At 41.6% G+C, this 21938-nt stretch overlaps 1 protein-coding gene across 1 annotated transcript in view; it reads left to right on the top strand.

Moving 5' to 3' along the window:
- The first annotated feature begins 610 nt into the window (after positions 1 to 610).
- The window catches only part of LOC139614206 (leucine-rich repeat and fibronectin type-III domain-containing protein 2), a 140267-nt gene continuing 118939 nt past the window's right edge, over positions 611 to 21938 (top strand). The window contains exon 1 of the mRNA XM_071471386.1: positions 611 to 1688. The gene's annotated coding sequence lies outside the window, so the exon portion shown is untranslated. The remainder of the gene's footprint in view (positions 1689 to 21938) is intronic.

Below are 21938 nucleotides of genomic sequence, written 5' to 3'. Positions count from 1 at the left end.
TTCCCACACGATCATCTGAGTATTTCGAAGCTCTTTCCTCAGTGCCAGATTGTAATAGTGGTGCAGTCACTTCCAAATTTGATTTAAATAAAAGTCAAAGTACAGAAGCAGCAGAGGCTTTACCTTTATTTGCAACAAAATCTACACAAGGAGTCAAATGTAAAGGTACTCATTATACAGAATGGCCCCAGTAGTGTCATTATATTATATTATTATATTTCGTCTACAGCAGTACATCTTATTACATCATTTTACAAACTAATCACGTTTTCTGCAGCATGTAAACTCTTACTCTGAAAAGTAGCTTGTAATCTATAGCTGATGATAAAAGTAGTGAAGCAGGAAGTAGCCTACAATATGACCCTCTGAAATCAGGTATAACGTACTTGTGACGTTACTTGAGTAAGTTACTTTCCACCTCAGTAAAACATTGATTAACAGTCTGTTCTGAAGTCACTTCATGGCTTTATATAGGCCTACTCCTCAGTTCAGTTACCGAGGACCTCATCATCGGTTAGTTCCTGTTTGGTCTTTCTTCCTTCACTTCTCAGGAGCTGTGTCCCTTCCTGCGAAATGTCACAAACGTGGAAGTGAACCCCTGTGATTTTTGAAGGTCGAGCACGATGCGAGCGGCAGTTTGAGGACTGAACGGAAACGGCGTCCGCACAGCCTCCTGCGGGAAACCACGCTCTTCATTTTCAAAGGACTGACAGACAATGTAAGAGCGAGATTGCCCACAGCCCTGATAGGCTACTTTGTTGCTGTGAACGCTTAACACCCCTAAGCACACACTAATCCGTGGTCGGTCCTTAAGCTCCTGCAGACAGCACAGCACACACGTACGGACCGTGCCAAAGTGGCTTTTTACGCATAATCATCGCTACAGTCTCGCCCGTGTGTCCCTTCCCGTAAAGGCGCTGTGGTTGCGGCTGACCTGGCTGCATCTGCCCCCCCCCCCCCCCGCCTCTCCTCCCAGCGGGCTGCGCGATGCTCCACGGAGTTTGTGCCATCTAGGGTTATCCGCCGCTCCGTTGCAGTCAGTCGAGCGCAGAGACTTCGCACCGAGTGTCTCCGTCTGCTCACCCCTGGACAAACAAATAACTCCTGAATTATTGGAAACAAAGGAAAACAAACTTTCTTTCGGATCTACTACTTCACATTTTTTTTCTCTCTTTCTCTTTCTTTCGTCTTCAGTCAGCGTTTAGGAGCCAAACTGAGGAAAACCATATTGTGTGGGACATACTGTGTTTTCACTGACAAGTAACTATAGGCTACTGCACCGCGGGAAGAACATAGAGAAGCGCCTGCTCCACTCTCTAACAAACCCGCCTGGAAATATATAGAGGAGCCCACACACCAGCGAGCTAGTTATTTTTACTTGAAGGGGAAGCTACAGATATGCTGTGAAGCTCATCGTCGCAGCTTGGCTCCCAGCAAAAAAAAAGCAACAAAAAAACCCGCACGTTTAGAGAGCATCTGCTGGTGAGGGGGGAAATTGTCAAGAAGAAGAAGAAGTAGTGCGGGAGAAGGCGCGATGTGCGGCTGGGCAGGCAGCTGGTTTTGCAGTTCGTCCCCTGGAATTAGTGGATGAATGGGAAGGGAGCGGCTGTAGCTTTGAACCAGGGAACAGAATATACTGTGTCGAGCCTCTGTGGTGGCACACAATGGATACTCGTCCGTCTCTGAAGGTAAGGAATAACCTCAGCTGTCTGATACATGCATGACTTGTGACTGCCATGCAGTTAGTAGTTTATTATGTTGCTTTTTCCATGCATATGTGGTGGTTATTTGGGTTACAGTTCACCTTCTATTGGGGGTTTCAGCGAATTCTAATGCACCAATTTCGATTTAAATGACATCTATTGTCCCTGAGGTTCAACACCAACGTTGGGTTTGAATCACCTCTAATGGAAGGCGGCGTGTTAATGGGCTGAGTGGTGTCTCACACTCCTGGACAATTACAGGTGCAGAAAGTAACCTGTGTGGCGAACCTTGCCACTTGCGACTGTTGTTTTGTATTCACTTCTGTTATGTTATTTTATTTTATTGATATATTTATTTATTTTTGACCGTCGCGGGAAAGATCATGCGCTGCGCGGAAACCCAGAAAGCTGAGAGGGTGGAGAGTTGTGTCCGACGCATACTAATCCTGGGTGTGTATAGACGTGCGCGTTTTTGTGGGTCTGCCAATGTGTGTGCTGTTTTCTGTGCGTGAGTGTGTGAAAGACGGAGGGAGGGAGAGAGAGAGAGAGAGAGAGAGAGAGAGAGGAGGGGCGGGAGGGAGGGAGGGAGAGATTAGCTTACTCTTTCCAAAATGTTCCCTTGTGATTACAGTTAGGATAAGACGTTTATTAACTCGCTTTAAGTTGCACGGGTGGACAGCTGTGCGTGTGTGTGTGTGTGTGTGTGTGTGAGAGAGAGAGAGAGAGAGAGAGAGAGAGAGAGAGGGAGGGTTATATCGCAGGTCCCTTACGTGCTGATTATTCTCACTCGTCCACAGAAAATATAGCCCAGGTCTGCACGTGTTTGGTTAAGGAGTGGATGGCCGCCGCGAGGCCCCACGGGCGGCGGTGTCACGCCGCCACCCACTGTAATCACCACCCTCCTGTGGATTACAAGTGGTATCACGGCACTTGCGGGATCTCAATGAGGAACCCGAGTGTGGAGGCAGGAAGTGGTGCTCGGCCGGCGAGGACAGTTCAGCACCATGGACAGCGCACAGAGGTCTGCAGCTGCAGTAGGAGGGAACATTTCCACTCCCACAGTGGGGCTTTAATCGGCATTTGAATGCCTGTTATTCTAAAAATCACACTGTGAAGGATTTGGACTCAGAAAACAGAGAGTCCAGCAAGGCCCTGTAGTTTATTAAAGAGATTCAACGGTGTTTGTTCATGGGAACAAAGTCATTCTGACGCAAAGTGATTCACTCTACAATAAATCCAAACCTTACCAGGTATTGCCATAGCCATGTCAGTCGGCCTCACTGTCCAGCTCTACAATGAGTCTGCACAGACCAAAAATACCTCTTTTATTTATTTGTTATTAGTTTTCATTATTTGTATTAATTGCTCCCAACACAGCAACAACACACATACTTTCTAATTATTTGATCTCTATTCAGTTTCTTAAAGCAGCTAAAATCAATATTTTTTATAATAGCAATCCATCAAATAACAATGAAAACAGTGTGATAATGTGAAAGGGTTTAATCATTGCTCGCGGTAAGAACCTGAACAATAAGGTTTCACAATTGAAACAGGATTTAAAGGGTCACTGTGATTTTACAAGCCAGGTTCAGTTTACTCACAACAAGGAGTGCTACTCAGCCTGTGAAAACAGTGGTATAATGTTGTCTGTTGCTTTGGAGGTGCTTGCCAAGTCTCAGAAAATAACTGATGATGTCGTAAGGAGCATGATGATGTCATTATAGTTATGTTGGACTGGGAGACCACAAACCTTTAGTTGAAAGACTGTGTTATAAAAGATTGCATGGAGTTTGAAAAACACATGGATTTACCCTGCAGATGTGATCTAATGAAAAATGCTATGCGTTGCATCATGGGAAATGTAGGGTTCAGTGCATTTGGGGCCTGCTAATGTGGCTTAATGTGGCTTATTGACGACCATGCTATTCTAGCCAGAGAACAAAATGAACAGGAGCTGTTTAAATGACTTCAATTTCATTGGTATTCATTGTTATTCAGGTCATTAGTTTCTCATTGCTAAGAGTCACAGCACAGTTGTCAACAGCACTCACCAGATGTGTTGATATCACTAGCAGTTATTGTCTGTCAATGCTTGAAGCCTAAATAACATTGGAGGGTTAATGCCTTCTGTTGAGACTCTCAGTGAAATTGATAGACCTGCTTTGACAGATGAGATAACCTGCAATCGCAGGCAAACGCAATTTACGGGTTTGGCAGATGGATGCTGAGGATGCAGTCAGAAGTAGGCCAGTTTTACCTTGGGGAGAAGCTCGACATGCACAGAAGGCTCCCAGGGAATTTTAGAAAGTTCTTGTTTTGCGAGGGAAATTATGCGAGAGAGGTGGGAGGAATGGGAGGACTATTTTATTAAACTCCACACAGAAATAATAGAAAAGGGATCAGTTCCTGTTCAGCTCTGCCTCACATGGAATAGCTTGGATGGAAGGCAATTGTAGTTCAAAAATTAAGTGGAAAATAACTTGGGATTTAGCCTTAAAGCCTCTATGGTGTCCCTGCACAACTCTCGTCTCCAAGTCTGCTGTTTAAAAAAAAAAAAAAAAAAAAGAAACACTTGGAGTTGGTTCCGTTCCAGAAAAATCTCCCTTATGGCTTCATTCACTCACCTTCACCAGGCGAACGAGCTGCGCACACTGAAACACATAGCAAATCAACAAAAACATTCAAAACAGAAGCTAGGAGGAGTCAACATGCAGGCAGTCAGATGCGTTTGATCTGTTGTAACACGGAATAACACCTCTTGTGAATGGAGCACAGCTGCAGGGAATTTTCATGTGCTTCTTCACCTCAAATTGCCATGCATTGGCGGGAGGCATTTCCCTAATGAATTTAATCATTGCTCCTGTTGTCATTGAGTTGGTCTTTTGTTTGCATTCATGCCCGCTGACTACGGCCCAGCTGCTGGAGTACAGCATATGTCTGACACTTGAGGCTCCATTTAGAGAAATCAGCTGCTTGGGTGGAGCTCCAAGCTTTGGAGGTATGGACGTCATGTTAAGGGTGGATTCGCTAAATCACTGAGAACTGTAGGTCAGGGCAATTTCTTTCTTTTCCATCTTTTGTTTTTTTTTTTTTTTTTTTTAAACAGTACAGAAAAACACAACATAGACCCACCCACCCCCCTCTTTTTGCATATCTTCTTCCTATTAGTACATATTTGTATTTGTAGGAATTTGTTGGTGGACATAATGATTTAAATGATTTATTTAAGCCCTGGATTGTAAACCTGCATTTAAGGAGAAAAGAAACCATATTGTAGCTAAGCTAATGGCGTGACTCCAGGGATGATGATGTAGGTGTGTCCGTTGGGCCACCGCTTTGGTCCAGACTGAAATATCTAAACAACCATTGGCTGCTATGACATTGGTGCAGATGTCCATGGTGCCACAAGGATGAAGGCAAATGACTTTGGGGATCACCACCAGAGATAATTAAGCAAATGTTAGCATTACTAAAATGGTGAATTTAGAAAACATTACATATGCTAAACATCAGCATGTTTACAATAGCTCTGTTCTGTTTCAAGATGAGAACAATTACCAAAAAAAAAAAAAAAACAGTGACACAGTGACTGGCTTTATACCACTGGCTCAACTATTGTCCCTTTAAGACAATTTCTACTCTCCATGCACCTTGAAAGTAGGTTAAGTAGTGCCAGAAATTCCTCCTCTGGATCAGTGGGTGGTGAAACGTTAGAAACACAGTAGTGTAGAGTGATTATAAACCTGCTATTACAACTATTTACCCAACAATTACCTTAAAATAGTGACAGTCTAATGAGTTTCTGAACTCTTACACTCATATTTAATTTCAGCCAACATGAGCTCTTGTCATTTTCAAAAAACAAACAAACAAAGTTACAAACACTCTCTCTGGTCCTTTGCCTTTGGGTAGCAGCTTAATGTTTTCCAAAGAAGCATGTTGGCTGGTGTTAGTTCACCTGCCTCCGCTGTCTCCTGCCTCAGCTGGCAGTCCTAGCAGGAAGCACTTGACTCCAGGGTATGTCAAAGTCAGCTGCAGACTCGGAGGGCAGGGCCACTGTGGAGCTCTAGAAAGAGCCTCCAGGAGTTTACATAGGCGACGGCTCTCTTCCTTTGTGAAACACTAGTCGGAACATTAAGATGTCACTGCTGACTGACCAATATGACCGTGGGGCCACAGGCAGGAGCAGCTACACATGTGAAACTCGAGAACAGCTGAAGTCAATGGGAAGACATTTTCTGGTGCAATAATTATTGAAGCCGTATGGCCGACAGTGTGCCTGAGTCATGACTCAAACTCTTGTTACTACCACAAAGCACTCTAAATACATTAGGAAAAATTATACTGTGAGTCAGATTACAAAGGCTAAATTCACCTTCCCCTCTTTTATGCTTCATGTTCTTTCCTTTGTTTGATTTGTGAATTCAATAGGCCTGTGAGCACTGAGAGCTGGCATTCTAATTTCACTGTGACCCTGTTCTCCTCTCCCACACAAATTCCCTGTTGTTGTTGTTGCTGCACTTTTGAAAACAGTGGCATTTAATGGCGAGATCATTCATCATAGTCAGCAGTTCCTGCCCACTCAGCCCTACTGTATTTCAACAAACTTTTACAATTTGAAAGCCTCGGAGTCTTAGGCTTTCTCTGCTCACAAAGCATTCAGCACAACTGATAGACTGCGAGCAAAGGGCAGTGATTTTGAGTGTCATGCACTCAACAGAAATATACTGCATGACAAATATCACTGAAAATCCCTGAAATTACTATTCTGTCTATAAAGATGGTGCACAGGTAAACATTCTTAGAGACATTATATTCTCATGCTGTGAGTCCTGAGCTTTCCCATGGTGCACTGCTCTCCAGATCATACACCCTAGTTGGCTTTGACCTGCCTTCCTGACAACAAACTCATGGTGTGATGTCCCCCCGCCTGTTACAGTAATTTACAGCTCTCAGACTCATGGATCACAGCCTGTTGAGGAGAAAGGTGACATGTCTTCATGTCAGTGTCTGCGAACTTGCGAACTCGCAGTGATTAGCTCAGATACTGGACGCAGTTTTTGGTAGTTATAGTAGAGTTTGTGCTGTTGGTTTTCACACAAATGTTCCTCCTTCTCCTCGTCTGACTTGTTTACTGTGGAAAACCACAGCTAACTTTAAAACAATTCCACAGCTTGACAATCCTACCTCCAGACCTGCTGACATGGAGGCTCAGTAGCTGTTATGATCCCATCCACTGTCAGCACATCTCATCTATGTTGGCCTAAAAGTTAAAGAGTAACTCAATAAAAAAGCAGCATTTCACTGATGGGTGTGGTCAGTAGTGTGCACTATTGTAACTGTGACCACACCCAGCAGTGATGTCATCGTGTACTGAGACACTTTGGAGTATACCTCTACATCACTGCAGCAGCGTGAGAAATTAAAACACTGGATGGATTTTAACAGACTTGCAATCATATCACACAGTCTCCATTAGCTGCCACACTTGACTGGGCTGGTGTTTTCCCACACACTATCACCTTTTAGGTTGATATGTCAAATGTGTTGCTCATATGTTCATCCAGCAGTGACATTATCATTCATTTAGAGTTGTATTTGTGGCCATCTGGCAGACATAAATCAAATAATCACTCTTTTTTAGCTCTCTTTTTGAGTTTTCTTTGACTCCTGATGATAAATATTTGGCTCTGTATGTGTTAAATTCTGCATTATGTTCACCAGCTAATCTCTGATGGAGTCATCTTGTACAGTGGCTACAAAGGTTAAACCAAGGGCAGGTGATAATCGGGTGATAATTCTTTGTTGTCATTTTATACACTATCATTATAAAGATATCAATTATATCTTTAATTTAACCAAAGTTAATATGGAATACTTTATTAATCATAGAGGGAAATTGCAGCGTTAGAGCAGCCTGTTTACACAAAACACAAGGGCAAATTGTAGAAAGTAAGATAAAAAGCTCTAAATAATAAAATAAAAAATAGAATAAGAAAAGTAGAGAATATGTACTGAATACAGAATATAGTGATAGTGGAAGGAAAATGGTATGATGACTGCTGTACAGACACAGAGCCAACTACATTGAAATGTCTTTAAGTTCCTATGGGTAAATAAACTGGGGAGAGACCTATGTGTGTGAACACTTGATGGGCAATCTGCCCAAAAGATCGACAGTCTGTTTGGGTAGAACTGCAATCCATGCTCTGAGTCACGATCTGCATCCTGTTTCCACTCTGATTTTATATTGAAAGTCCTGCCTGGAAGTTGTGATTCATATCTACTCTTCATCCATAATGCTGTCTTCTGTTCACAAATTGTGTCACAAACAATAACACTTTTTGCTTATTTCATTTGTATTGAGTATTCATTTGGGCAGTACTGTTATGTGTGTGTGAGGTACTACAAATAAATGTTTTAATTTGAAAGTTAAGCTGCTGCTAACCAGCTGGACCTGGCTCGTCCTGCCTCCTGTTTCCCAGGTCCCAGGCAGGTCCCTTGTCCCATGGACTGTAATTCCACCATTGTACTGTAGCTGGTGACGGTTGGTTTTGAAATTAAATATCTATCTGAATAAGATCATCAGATTGTCCACTGCTAGTTCCATTACTTCACATACTGCAGCCATTTATGCCACAAACACACAGTTGCAGGCTTAAACATCCACACTTACAGTAATTTCAATGTCTTGCAATGACAATACAACAAACACATACTCACACAAATTGTTTCCCATGACCACCCCACACTTTTCCCAGCTGTGATGTTAGAAAACACAGCCATTGCTTAAGTTATCACTGACAGCATGACAGCAGCTCTGTCAGAGCGGCTCCTCTTACCCACTGATGTGCAGTGGGCCCCAAGGTTAGCAACAAAAACTGTTTAGCTCCAGAGATCTAAAATGGAGGGCTCCTTGTGCCACTGTGGAGTGATAACATTCAGGCTCTGCTGGGGATGTCGCCACTGTGAAGCAGCTGTAATTTAGAGAAGGGCTGGAAAAGCTTATCTTCCTAAGCCCCTGAGCCAAATAAAGACATAGTGGGGGGAAAAAAACACAAGACAGAAGCAATGAGTCACCGTCGTTGGCAAATGGGTAAAACTGTCTCGATGAAGGTTCTGTGGTCAAAAAAAGATCAGCCCCACTTATTATTCATGAAATTTTATGTTAAGACAGTGAGATTCACCCAAACTGGATCCAAAAGGTCAATTGCCACTACACAAAGGTGACTGTCTATTCTGCTGCAGGGCTTACTGCAGTGAGAAATTAAAAAGTAGACGAGAAATGAGATATTCCGCTTGTCTTGCTGTGACAAAGCTGCTGGCTCACTGGATGTTAAGTCAAAACCTGACTGTGTCAGAAAAACAACATAGGATATCTAGAGCATATGCGAAAGCGATATTATCACATTTTGGTGCCGAATTGGTCGCGCTAACAACAGGTAAAATTCACAAGGGTACAACTATAAGTGTTCATTATAATTGGCTCTCAAGATTTCAGCCTCAGAGTTGTGCATGCTCGGTTATAAATTGCAGTCATTAGGCAGAAAATGTCCCAATTCTGCTTTAAAGTTGAAGTTCCCTCTCAGCAGCATCTCTGATAAATTGATAGCAGGTCTTTTAATCTCACCGTACTCCTTTCGGGTCCTCCCCGATGATTGCTCTGTTGATGGCTTCTTTGCAAAGCACTGTCCTTGTCTCAAAGCAGCCAGTTTACATCTCTCGTTCAGCATGAGCCCACAGTATGCACACAGTAATTCCCTTGATGCTTCTTTTGAACATCAACCTTTTCTTTTGCTTGTTTATTATGGATTCAAGTGAGGAAATTATACACTGAACAGAATGAATCTCAGCAGTTGTTAAAACACATACCAAAACCCTCACATGTTCTATAAACTGGGCATTTAGACTTAGGCTTAGCTAAACTAGCAGCAGGGGTCTATGGCAGTGTTGGCTGTTTTGCTCCATCACTCTAGTCAAGAGAAACTACAGAAGGGCATTGACTACTTCAATGTCCGCCTCGCAGGCCTCCCTTCAATCACAGTGAAACTCCTACAGATGGTTCAGAGTGGGGCAGCCCGTCCGGTCTTTGATCAGCCTAAAAGGGCACAAGTCCACCTCAACAGGCTACTCAAGCCACTAATGCTGCCCACAGAGTGACTTCTGGGTCTGCACCCATCTACTTGAACTCAATCATACAGCCTTATGCTTCTGCTGCGTTCCTACAAGGAATATCACCTGACGAAAATTGGGTGGATTGACATTCATGGTCCCCAGAAGGATGAATCCTAACAAGTTCACAGTTACCTTTTCAGAGAGAAATGTCTCAACAACTGTTGGATTAATTGCCATGAAATTCATCAGAGATGTTCTCGTTCTCAGAGGATAAACTGTAGCTTTCACACAGAAATGAACTACGTCATGCAAACACTGTCATGCTCACAACAAGAGCAACCTTCAAAAAGCACCACTCTGGCCCATTTTTACACCCACTTCACATCAAAAGCAAACAAACAAAAAAAAAACCTTGAATCTTCATCTAAAAATGTGGTCTTCTGTTTAGTTGGTCATAGAGTCTTCCTGAGCTGATAGTGTGGTTGTTGAGTAATTGAGCTTGATTGCTGTGATTCTAACATCGGAGCCAGTAGCACTTGTTTCCTTGACCTTCAGTTTGTTCTCCATGTCTGTCTGCTAATTTCATATCCAACATGTAGCAGTGGGAGTCTTTTGGCAGTGCAGGTTTTTAGTATGCAGCATCTTCACACTACAAAAGTGACAGAATGAAGTATACTGAGAACGCATGCTAAATATGGCCAGTGCTTGAGTCTGCTGTTGATGGACACTGTCCTGCCATAATGCAATAAAAATAAAGTGCAGGTGGTGGTGAAAGTTGAAGTTTAGAATTAGCCATTTGACTGCTGAAAATGGTCAAATATGTTGATATAAAGTCCTAAAACAGCTGCTATGATGATTGGTTTGTAACATATACTGTATAGAATTAGTTCATAGTATGGATTAGTGACACAGCTACTGTCTGGACCTTTGAAATTGTACCAAGGATAGATGTCTTAAAAGCAATTTTCCATCAATTATCATATCGTGAGACCATTACAGTAGAATTAAGACTGAAATAGAGCTCGGATTGATGCTGTAGTTTTATTATTTATTTCTATTGTCAATAATTAACTGAAAAAACCACCATCTGTCTTTGGCTGCAGATTTGTGGTGCTGTGTGTGTACACGACAACAATACAAATTCCTGGAGAAGCTCTCTTTCTGTGTCAAGCTACTGTTGTGATGCTTGACTGTGATCGGCTCAGCTGTCTCACAGCAACGAGACCAGTGATGTGATTAGTTTCCAGAGTATTTATTTATCAATCAAAGCCCCCTGTGAGTCTAATGTCACACCGTGCTGCTGCACATAGATAAATACCAGGTGCACTTGGAGATGCCCTCATAGTTTGTGTGCCTGAGACGTGCCGTTGTGCTCTGGTTGTTGTTGTCCTTGTGCCAATAAAATATGGTCCGTAATCTTGCTTTACTTTTTTTTTTTTTTTTTTTTTTAGGAAGGTCAGAACAACAAAAATCAGCCCAGCAGTTAAACGAACAGGAGCTCGTTCAGCTTTTGTGCACATCATTGTTAGGCACTTTCAGAATAACACAGCTAGTATGTTGGTTTCTAACTGATAAATGACTCAAGGTACCTCCTCTCCAGAAGACTCAGTAAGGTATTCAAATGAATCAGATGATAAAAAAACAAGACATCCTTGCTGGGCTGAGCCTTTGGTTTGTGCAATATGTGAATTATTGTTTTGCCTCTGTGAATCATGTTTCATTTAGTTCTATCTCTAAGCAGCTATAATACCAAATCTATGCTGACAAAAGTCTAAGATTACACAGATCGCAGTGTGACATTAGTCCATATTGTTGTTGTAGCACAAATACAGTAATTTAGTTGGCACCCTTCCTTTTAGCAGTAACTAAGATGTGTTGCACTGCATGGCTCGTATTCCACACGATTACATGAGGTGGTGTAATTGTGCTGCAATTAGTAATTTGTAATAAGCCCCTGGCAGGCATATCCTGGGATGCAGGGAAAACTGCCAAAAGTAGGGAAATTAGGTGAGAGTTTAAAAATGTAGCGCTGTGGGCCTCTGATGATCATTTTGTGCATCTGCAAATTCCAACACAAAACAGCAGGTTTCACAGACCCTGTGAAAAAAAAAAAAAAAAATCAGCTCACAGCAGAAATCATTCGGTGCCAGAGCTGAATATGTGATAGGAGTGCCCACTGTGTCCCTGCTAATCCCATCTGATGAAGCGGCAGTTGTGATCTGTCTCAGCCAGTGTGCATAGTATGCAGTGATCACTGTTTTGAGATGTTGAGTTTTGCTCCCAACAGAACATGCGTGCCAGAAAAAAAAACCTCCAATATCTTAGTGTTTTTCGTTTTTTTGCTGGTGAAGTGAACACACAAAAAAAAGCCACACAGCCTGAGGCACTGAGCCCATATAATCCCACAGCAGGCTATCCTTTTGATGTCAACAGTGGCAACAAAGCCGCAATTTGTAGCTTGTATGAAGTGGGTGCAAAGGAATAAACAGAGACTGCCACACACACACACACTGATGAAGATAATGCAAAGGAGTTATTTTAACAAACAGTCATCTTATGAATAGTTCACAATGATGAGTCTGAACTCTTCTTTCAACCCTCTTAGGCCCACATTAAGACTTTTCTGGGTTTTTTTTCACACCTTTGTGCTTTTAAAGTTGTCATTTTTAAAAGTTTCAGATTCAGAATCAGCACAACCTCAGCTGATTAATGATGTCACTCAAAGGATTCCGCACTCTGTAATTGGGATTAGCTGCACACCAAAATATGATGAATTATTTTATACATAAAAGCTGCAAACCATAACAATGAAAGAAAACTTTAACACAGAAAGTTGGAGACATTTGTTTGGACTGTGCTAGAGGTGATTTAAAGTTTCTAACTTTATCTTTTCTTGAGTTCTTCTCATTCTTTTTTTTTTTTGTTTTTTCTTCTTGAAAAATCAGCTCTGAAGCTTCTGCTGCACTAAATATCTGACTGGTCATGTCTTTCTGTCTTTTCTTCTGTGAGTACAACAAACTTAGACCAACTTCTCCTCACTTTGAGCTCAGAATAATACACTGCTGCTGCCATTTACTTTGGGTATACAAGCAACCAACAGTCAAGCTTCTGAATCAGACACTGAACCAATAGAAGTGTCCGATTCATGTGATATTTGGGAGCGTATATGATCCTGTGGGAGAGTTAATGCAACAAATTAACAGTGAAATTTGAAGTAGTATATTAAAGTATTGACATGTTGTGGTAACAGAGGGTCAGTATCTGCTATCTGAGAGCCTTGCTGTAATGTTTCTGCAAAATATGTGGTGCTAAGTGCTCATCAGTGTAGTATAGTGTCCTTCTTAAAGCAGAGTAAGTATGTGAGAGAAGCTTTATGAATATAGCACTTGACCAAACTAAACCAGAGGCAGGGATGAAGGTCCATAAAAAGACTTGCCTATAAACATGGGCTCCTAAAGGAGCCCAAAGATTCAACATATTTGATGGGAGAGCTTGGGATAAAACAGCAAAGGCATAATCACCTTTTGTCTTGCAGTTGGAGCAGCAAGGGTATGCAGTGCCTCACATGTAATTAACAAGATCTTCTAGCATTACTTCCCACCCTTTAACATAAATATACAAAAAACAGCCAGGACTCTAAATGAAGACTATGAAAGACACAAAAACAGAACACAACAGCAACACAAAAATCCAGGCTGAGAGGCAACCCCCCACCCCCCCTCCCCGATAGAAGCCTCTCCCTTTTGATGCAGGCACCAGAGCTTTTAAGCACATCATTCCCAGGCCAGAGCAGTGGTCGAAAAGTTAAAAAAAAAAAAAAAATCTCTTTCTCTAACCACTATTCCTTCACCTCGATGGAGAACGTCATGAGGTCAAGGAAAGATATGAAAGAGAATTCATAAAGACTGATGCTGAAAGAAGATAACATGAAAGGAATGAATATACAAGTTGAGAAAGTTGGGCCATTAAAATGATAATTAAATAAAAATAAGGAAGGGGCTAGAATAAATTATATGCAGACATTTAAGTGCATAGCATTTCCTGGCATGGGCACTTTTGACCTTTTAGAGTTGAGCAAATAGAGAAACTAGAGAAACTAGAGAAAATTCATTTCCATAAGTTTTGCATCGTGCAAGAAGCATAGAGTAGATGTTTCCAGGGTTAATCTACAATGGTGCATCACTTTAAACAAGGAATTGTGGGATGCCATTGTCTCCTTTCCTTTCGCACAGGAAGCTCCAGTGCATCCTATGTTGAAGGAGATAAAATAAGAAGCACTGAAGCTCCTTCCCTCAGCATTTATCATGGCTGCCACTTAGATACTTCCAGGTCATTTCACTCAGTTAGGAACCTTCCCAAGCAAAAAAGATTTTTCGACCGCCACCCAGGTGCACCTCATGAAGGACTGATCAGGAAGCACCTGGGCAGAGCTACAGAGAAGTCAGGAGAGGAAAAGAGACAAACCAAACACCAGGGACACCTACAGCCGTAAGAAGCAGCTTGACTGAAGCACATGTAGAGGGAATTACAAAAATCTGGACAAGAGAAATGAACTTGTAAATTAATAGTTCGAGCTCTGTAGAAGTAAAGATGCATTTGATTTTAACAATATTTCTTGTCTGAAGGAAACAGGACTGGACGAGCTTGGTAACATGATGGTCAAAAGTCATGTACTGATCAAAGGTAATTAAGAAGTGATCTGATCAACTGCATCGGCAAAGTTATTAGGTCCAATTTAAAGAATATCTGTTTTGTCAAGGTTTAAATGGAGGAAATGAAGGGATGTCCACTCTTTGCTGGCGGCTAAGCAGTCATGAAGGTGTATCATCTCTGTTTCATTGGCATAGCAGTAATTTGTCTTGAAAGCTGCATGACAGAGGCATTAATCGATTGACTGGCAATTGGAAAAAAGGCAGCGGCAGTTTGCAGCATGATCATCTTTGAGAGAGTTGTTATGAATAGAGGAAGAGGACACACATGTGCCTCTGTGTTTGAAAGGATCTGGAGCGAGGTGAGAGCAAATTCAGACAGTAAAATAGGGCAGCTGAGTGGGGCAGACGGTAAAACAGTCAGGGGAAAATTGGATCTCAGATCATCGATCTCGCCAGCAAAAAAAATAAGTATGAGACTGGAACAGCAGGAAGACAGCTCTCGCAACTTTAATAGTCTGGTTCAGTTTAAACAATAACACCATGATATGTAGGTGGTGAACTTCAAGTTTAGATTTTTTCCATCTATGTTCAGCCTTCCTGTATACTTGTCTTTGATTTCTGAAACTAGGGCAATCCTGGAAGTGTATGAAGCAGTGGGCAATGTTATTCTAGTGGGTAAAGGTAGCATTTAGCACCTAGCATCACTCTCCTATAGCATTGTCAATCGAACCAAAACCAGCGATATCATGCTCTTTATTTGCTTTTTTTTCAAAACATGGCGGCCTACATTACACACAATGCAAATTGACTGCCAACAGTTGCGCTGGAGATTTGGGTGTGGTATGCTAATAGCGGATAATGCAGCTTTGCAGCTATGCAGCTTTAAAAAGAGATGAGGAGTGGGCTGCAGAAGTCTGGTAAGCTCACTTCTCTCTAACACCACAACCCTAGATTCTTATACTTTGCAGACTTGTAGCCTTCAGCTCCAATCAGTGCTGACTCAAGTGACTTCACACAGTTCCATCTGGAGACACAAAAGGTTTTATACAACTTTCTTTCACATAATGCAGTAGTACTCCCCAACTCATGGTAACAGGCTTTGATGTGCAAGATTTACATACTTTTCCCAGGACACCAGAAAATGTACAATATAAGCTTTCATCATCTGCAGCTATGTATGCTCTGACTATGGCTCATGTTTGCACAATGGAGAGAGAATTGTAAAACACATATTTTGTATAGGACGATGTTTTTCAGATTTGCTTTCACCTGCCTGATTCAAAATGAAGCACACAGCTGCTATAGATTATGTCAGATGACAGCAGTGGGAGGGCTCTTGCCAAAGGTCTCTAATGATTTCTAAACAGACATATACTGTTACTCTTATAATCCATTTTTATTTTCTCAAAAGGTTGAATAACACTGTTTCAAACTTACAGTCAACCATGCTATCATTGCAGGTACAATCACAGCTCACACAGCTACTGTTGGTAGTTTGACTACTTCTGTCATTATGTGACAATCATCTTGCACTTCATATTAGTCCCTCGACTCTCCACGTTACCAAATTTAAAAGTGCAAATGAAAAAAATCGTGGTAACCCTCTAATTTGCAGGCCATTAATTATGTAGTAATTATGTGGTGATGTGAAGAAATTGCCAAGAAATAACAGCCAAGTAAAATCAGTAAAATCAGTACAATGACAAGCTGTAGTAGTGTAATTCCCGGGTATCACTGTAAAATATGTGTAACTTCAGAGTAAATTGAAGCAGAATAAAGAGGGTTAGACTGTGATTATATGGGAATTAATTGTTATAGTTAATAGTACAACCCACATACAGCATAGGACATTTAGGTCATTTCAACACACTGCAATAAGGGAGATTAATGCCAAAGATATTATAAACTACTTACTGTAACAATGATATTATTATATATGATATAATATATAGTGTATGTGGAATTATTACTTACTTATTTCTTGTAAATTTCTTCACATTAATACATAATTGCAACATAATGAATGACCTATAAATTAAAGGTCCTATGTTTTACACTTTTTAGTTTTGGTTCAGTTTTATTTGATATCCGTAAGAATATATCTCTCAAAAAAACTGTGAGCCAATCAGAGGAGAGACTCAGAGAGGCTCTAAGCCTCTCCTCTGATTGGCAGACAGTTTTTTTGAGTGAACAAATAACAATATAGCAGATTTCAGCAGATTTTTCAACACTCAGAGAAACCAAATCTTGTAGAGTTAGATAGTGGGTCCAGGTGGGCGGGGCTTGGGGCATGGCTGAGAGCGGGGACTGCTTTGTTGTGACATCACAAAGTTACAGAAGTCCTGATGGCTTGTTTTAAGGCTCAGTTTCTGAATACAGGCTGTGTGCATTTCTCTGTGGACTGAGGCTCTGATGCTTTCACAGTATTAATATAGAATCTGGATCTGCTTGATACTAAAAAAAAGGGTTACCAAAAATGTTTTGTATGTAATGACTGGTCTCCTTCTGCTGTTCATTTCAATTGTTTACCAACCAGTGGAGAAACCAGTGAAGTAGTGTCAACAGAGTTGGATTTGGGAAATGATAGTGAGACAGTAAAATAACATTTTTGAGGGGGCAGGACTGTCAGAATAAGAGAAGCAAGAAAGTTTTCATTCTTTGTATGTTTGTGGTTTGTGTGGTGGAGAGCATCTATCATATGGCTCCCTTAGAGTAACTGTTTCATCATACTTTCAATTGATATCATTTTTCTAAACAGCCTTGAGCTCCATATATTATTGAGCTCTCCTCCATAAAACATCTCTGTGAACTTACCAGGAGATAATCAATGAACAACACCAGCTGGACCCGCGCTGAGATCCGCTTTGTCCACATGATTCAGCATCACTGAAAGGCAAATTATCCAAGAAACTGTTGCTCCATTCTTCCGCTTGAATAAATTGCTTCTTCTCTGTCTAGCAACAATAGCTGTCTTGCTGACAGAGACTCAGCATACTCACAAAACAAAAAAATGTGTCACTCAATGTTCCTCTCCCATCTATCATGCAGCTCACTTTAGGGGAACGATTTCTCGCCTGCATGCTCTTTTCTGCATGGTGCTGCATATGGCATGGCCCTGTGGCGTCAACTGCTCCTTGCAAACAAGGCACCCACTGATCTTAGTCAAGTGCCAGTTCCAGTCTGTGTAGTCAGGCTGTCACCCAGCAGTGATGCTGAAGAGTGTGCACAACTGATAGTGGGAGCATTAGCAAAAAAAAAAAAAAAAAAAAAGAAAAAGGATATTGGGTAATCAATTATAGTTCCTCTCTAGACATGCTAGCAGCATTTCCTTTGTTGGTTTGTACATTTTCAAATACACACAATAAGACAATGAGAGTTTTACTGAATAAGGTGAAAGTAACTAAACTTAACAAAACTCCCGTCAGCTGAAGTTGGCACAGCCATTATTAGCAGCTGTGCATCTATGGAAGTATATCAGAACTTAAAGGGAACAGCAGAGATTTAACAGCTGCATGGTTAGTCCTACTCAGCCTGTAAAAACAGTATCAGTGCATGTTTTTTTGTCTCAGCAGGAGCCTTTTCAAGTCTAAGAAAATACACATAATGATGTCATCAGGGTTATTTATCTCAGCTCAGGCTTGGAGACTTCACAAGAGTAATCAACGGTAACAACAGATGGAAAGGAGCATCTCACTGCCCTCTTCGTTTGAAGGTTTCAGGTTTGTTGCAGTTAGACGTGTGCTCTGTTGTTGTGCTCATTGATGCCACTGTGTACTGACAAACCATGGAGTACACTGCTGCATCACTGCAGCATGGTGAGAAGATAAACCCCTGGAGGTCAGCACAGAAAGATTATGAGGGGGTATTAACATATTCTGTAACAGAATATTTGCATTGCAAAAAGGACATGTGGACTTTGAAAGACATGAGCTTTTTTCAGGCAGGAGGGGGCCATACAAAGATGGTGGCTTTATAGGAAGTGAAGGACTCAGCATTTTTGGAGTTTGACCCATAAAGATACTAAAAATCAGGATAGTCCAGGTGTTTAGAGATGAGCTGCTTGAAGGTTGAACTTTAGTGCAGCATTTAATCACTACAATGACCCTTTAAAGTGCCCTAAAACACAGTTTTCCTCTATTGACTTATCATTGTAGCAATGGAGTCTTAAATGGGTACAAACATTTCTGCCAAACAAGTGTCTAAGGTTTTTTGTTTTTTGTTCCTTCAAATGAAAATGTTCTGTCCATGCTGTTTCATCTGTGCTTTTCTTGCTGCTTTGAAGTGGGCATGTGTCAAATGAAGAAAGGCGACGTCACACAGCCCTGATGAAAGTGCTCGTGTTGTGTGTATTTGCATTGCATGTGTTGTCAGATTGATGAAGATGTCTGAGTTTACCTGTGTTTTGTCTATTTGCATGTATTTTCTTAAGTTGCAGTGCGTTGAGCTCTCGGGAGGAAACCGTATCTTCACCTTCCTGCACTCCTTCCTGGCTGAGGGAGTATAGAGACTTTTCCTTCAAACTGACACAAAACTATCAAATGTGCGGTGCAGAGGAAAAATATCTGAAAATTGCTTATAATCTTCAGAATGTTTACCATCAACTGACAATGACACAGTCCAGGGACAATGCAGAATCCTGTATTTCCCAGCCTCAGCATTGGAAACCTTCCAGGCTCATTGTCTGGACTATAATTGGGAAGCATAGGGGATAAGCAGGAAGGTGACTTGGGTCTTTTGACCTGGAATAACCTCAAGTGCACATACATTGCACTGCTACATTCACAGCTATAGTGATAACGCCGAACTCTCTGCTCTGGCCACCAGCCTCTCTCTCTCTCTCTCCCTCTCTCTCTTTCTCTGGCTCTATCGCCCACTACACACACAACACAACTGTGATTAGTAGCCGTAATCGATGACGTTGACACTGAAAATGCATCAACATCAATAAGCAGGGCTGCATAATCACACACACACACAAACACACACACACACACACACACACACACACACACACACACACACACACACACACACACACACACACACACAGGGAACAGCAGAGAGGCTGTGGTGGACACAGAACCACATGAGGTAAAGATAAAAAGGAAAAGGCCAGTAAACAAACTATCTGTTGAACAACCATTTAGAAAATCAATATTTTCAACTGTTTCGTCTGTGTTCTCCCAGCATGTCTTATACAACCAGCTATTAGTGAATTGTTAGGAAGACGCTAAAGCTGCCTGTAAGTCTCATTGATAATCATACTTTGCCATAAATCTTAATATGTGGAAAAAATGTTGTAAACAGAGCCACTGGCTGAGACTAACGTATGCACAAATGTCCTAAAAATGCTGCTCCCCTCTCCGCTTGACAAGCCCCAGCCTTTGTCAACAGGACACAGTCACACCCGCAGAAATAACAGAAACTAAAGATACAAACAGCTGGAAGTCAAGCTGCTGCTGCCACAAGTGGGCAGTACATTTCATGGTGAATACAAACATGCAATATCAGATCCTTTAGGGGACAGAATATCTGTTCTGAGATCTCTTCTGAGATCGCTTCCATTTCAATATCGTTCTAATTGATGTCTATTTTTAACTTTAACTGGGCAAGCACTGCTTCCCTGGTGGCACAATGGTGATATATCTTGAACTGCAAGGTTGTCATGTATCTTTAAATTTCCAAACAACTGCTGGGGAAGTTAGAGATTCAGTTCAATCCCCAGACCAGCAGGATTAAATCAGGTGTAAAAAAAAAAAAAACAGCACTTGTCATCAACTCTCATCAAGTCCACTGTGGTACCCTTGAGCAAGGCCCTTAACCCCAGCTGCTCCAGTGGAGCCGCTCAGTGGACAGTGGGTCAGACTGTCGTTGTGCTGAGCAGCTTCCAGATGTGAATGTATGTATTAATGTAATCAGGTTGTTCCTGTATGAGTGGCTGCCCCTCAGAGAAATGACCAAATAAATAAAGGTAAAAAAAAGAACATACCAACTAGAGCTTTCTGAAAGAGAGAGAGAGAGAATGAAATGGCAATACACAAGTAAAGCACATGCACTTGCAAAAATGTACTAACTGTTCATCACTGCCTGAATCATATTTTCAGGCGCGGTCATTGCTGGAGAAAATTACAGCCTATATCACTTTTATGGAACGCCTTAGTGGGGTGAGAAAATCATTAGAGGAGCTTCTATCAAAGGTCGGTGTTTTTCAGAGGCCACAACCAACCCATAATGCTAAATGTTACTCAAAGTGGTGAGCAGCCTCAGACAGTATCATAGATGACTGTGACATGTTTAAAGATCGACAGCAGTAAAGCTGTAGACGTACTTTCATGGCCGTGGCACCGGCGACCTTAATGGCTGCCGCGGCTGCTTCATCCTCCATGTCTGTGGGCCTGGACAAAATCAAAGAGAGAGCTGTTATTCACTAACAAACATTTCAGAGTGCCAGCTCTGCCCAGACCCAGCCACAAACACACACAGCATCTTTGTGCCCAGACCTGAATTGATAGCTGTGGTAGTTTGATTTCTGACAAGGCTGATGTCCAGCTATCTCAATGGTCCCCTTCTTTCACTGGCTCTCCCCCAGCGGCTGCTCTGACACCCTCTAACGTGCTTAATGCCCCTAGCATTTATGAATGGTAAGAATGACCTTTTAGATTGTGTCGCAAGTGCTTCATAATGTTTATTCAGTAGCTGAAAATGTTTGTTGGGAGAGAAAAAAAACACAAAAAAAAACACGAAAGGCAATTTAAAGGTTACAGTTCCAATCAAAATGTATATTATATGAGCTGCAGTTAACACTTTTGAGGCGATATTTTTACAGCTGTTGAAGTAGCAAGAGACACCTTACATCTTAATTACAGTTACTACCCTAGTGCTGGATATGAAACTTTAGTATCATTTATTACTGTAAACACTATACAGCTTCAGCCGACACTTGTTACATCACCCGGCAGGTGTATTTCCTCTCAATTAGTCTGAGGTGCATGTGTGAACATCGTCCTGGGGCGTCAATTTAAAGATAAGAAAAACAGAACTGGCATGTTCTTTATAACGGCTGCGATGATGGCTGTTTTTCTTATATTCGAGTAAACAAGTCCAGCGGTGCCGGTGAAACAAAGAGAATCCACAGATCTCCTGCTATGTCAAATGAGTGGTCAGAATGTGATTAGAAGTCAAATGAGTTTTCACAGGGGCCGAATTAGCTCAATTACCTGCATTAATGAGACCTAGTGGTGATGGTGGAGATGGATTAAAGATGGCCTTTAGCAGATGCACAGCAAATTATCTCTTTCAAGGATACTGCCCAAAGCATGGATCCCTTTGTCCTGTTGGGATAAGATGAGGACAAAAAATATTTTATCATAGTGATTGTGCAAGAGCCTCTGATAATAATAATATACAGTAATAATAAACTTTATTTGGATAGCACCTTTCATACAAGACACCTGAATATTCCCCA

This window comes from Trachinotus anak, unplaced genomic scaffold, assembly GCF_046630095.1.
Source record: "Trachinotus anak isolate AG129_WGS33_773 ecotype Australia unplaced genomic scaffold, CSIRO_AGI_Tana_v1 ptg000033l, whole genome shotgun sequence".
Taxonomy (NCBI): domain Eukaryota; kingdom Metazoa; phylum Chordata; class Actinopteri; order Carangiformes; family Carangidae; genus Trachinotus; species Trachinotus anak.
This window is presented reverse-complemented; position numbering and strand designations above follow the sequence as displayed.